Genomic DNA, 2,110 nt, shown 5'->3' with positions numbered 1-2,110 from the left:
TTCTGCTAAAAAATCTTCATGGTCACGAGATTCCTTTAATATTTTTTCCTCAACTACTCACTAGTTAACAAATAGCCATTTTTTGGCGCAAGCCAACTCTCATTTGTGTAAACCTCCTTCTTGCCAGCCGTTATTTTTAGGTTTGCACATTTTACGGTTCAGAGAACTACCAACTCTACCTGATCTACTGCAAATTACTAGTTACTACGTTATGTTTAAACCCTTGTTTTGGGGTACAAGATAAGTGTGCAACCTCTTGCAACAGCTACATGCCTCCTTGAGTTCCCGTTGTCATACAAGTCTCACCAAAATTATAAGGCCCTCTATAAATCATCCATCCTTTCGTGATTCCCGGCTCTGCAAAATCTCACGATTTTGGATTCTGAGCTGTCTGCCGCCTCGACTTTTCAAATAAAGATGACGAGGCCTTCAATATTCTTTTTGCTGAAAATTTGCGTACAACTTACATTAATTTCTTGCGTGTGATATTGAACAATCCTCGCTTAAGTCTAGCTTGTTTCAAACCTTGTTTCTTAATAATTTACTTAACTACATTTGTACGTATAACAAGTGTGGTCTCGAGGTTTTTGTTACGGTAAAATTGTCTTTATCACCTATTCTTTTTTCAATCAAATGAGAAGGAAAGGAATTCCTTTTCAGAAGATGTCCCTCAAAGGCAGATATGCTATCCAAATGTTTCTCCTCTAGGTTTTCGTAGATTACATTCCCCCATGCACAATCTGCATTCCGTCATAAACCGCGGGAATGTTTGGATGGTGCTAAGCAGATTCGAAAATTTACTTCGTAAGTTGGACAGCCCCAATGCCCTGGTCAGACCCTGAAGAAAACCTCCCTTATTGTTTCGAATGATCTTTTCCTCATTTTTCCTTGGAAGAGAACATAATCTGAAGTGAGTTGCTAATTGACTGATTGGTATGGGTAATTTTTGTTGCTTTTAGAAATGCCCATACTGTTGAGTCATGCCGACTTGCACATCGTATATTTCCAGAATTTTCATCAATTCGTGTATTTATATTTAAATTTCTTCTTAATAGTTCTTGGGCAAGCCTTCTGGAATGTTCTAGAAAACTTTTGTGTATTATATATATATATATATCTATTATATATATTATATTCGACTCACGTTAGTTAGTTTTAACCTTGTGTATCCGATCAGAGCGAACGACTTTTTTTGAAAGCTCTACACGAGAGAGAGCCTACTGTGGAAGATGTGCTCCTTTTAATGGACTTGGGAGACAGCATTGAGATTTTTCAGTGGTGAGCTAGGATAGAGAATCTGATTGACTTTAATTAGTTTATTCTGCGTTTGTAGTTTGTACCGGGCTGTTTTATTAAGTAGTTGAGTTTGTCGAATGTAGAGCGTTTTTCTGTCGGTAAGATACCGTAACAACGAGACCCGCGTATTCGAAACTATTCGCAAAATACGATCTTGATTGCTCACGCTTTCTCGCGAATCTCAGCACCACGGGGACGAACTAACGAGAATCCCACTTATTGCCAGCTTCTTTCGATCATGAACGCGATTCGTAATCAAATCGAATGAAATTTACATCATAATACGTAATGTTAGATCCTAATGTTAAACTTATTTTGTTTTTTAAAAGGGTGTGAAAGTGCACACAAACTTCGGTGAAATTTTTTCAGAAGGCGACTTGGTTTCGCTCTGGGGGTCTCTTCTGGCAAAACGGATCAAACTTTGAATATAGTTTTCACACACCACCTTTTCTCCGGGGTTAGAAATTAATTTCATCGTGAAGCAGTAAAACTGCTTTCGATTATCTGCCAATATCACTAATAAATAATATATAATTAACGGGCGAGTTTAGCATTATCAACAGCATGTCTTATTTTTTAATTTGAGAGGACCTGAAACAAACTATCAAGGAATCATGCTTGGAAAAATACTTTGACCAAACAAACCTATTCGTGTCTATTGTCACTAGAACTATTTCACACAACAGTCACGCGAAAGGACGCAAACTTAATTATTGTCATCCTTAAGTTGCAAACAAGTTTGTAAGTCAACTTAAATCCTTCCCAAACAGTATCTCAGAAAGTTACAATTTTTAGGTATTTGTTTAAAATTACA

The sequence above is a fragment of the Pocillopora verrucosa genome, chromosome 6, assembly GCF_036669915.1.
Source record: "Pocillopora verrucosa isolate sample1 chromosome 6, ASM3666991v2, whole genome shotgun sequence".
Lineage (NCBI taxonomy): Eukaryota > Metazoa > Cnidaria > Anthozoa > Scleractinia > Pocilloporidae > Pocillopora > Pocillopora verrucosa.
The sequence above is the reverse complement of the archived record's forward strand: the minus strand, read 5'-3'. Positions refer to the sequence as shown.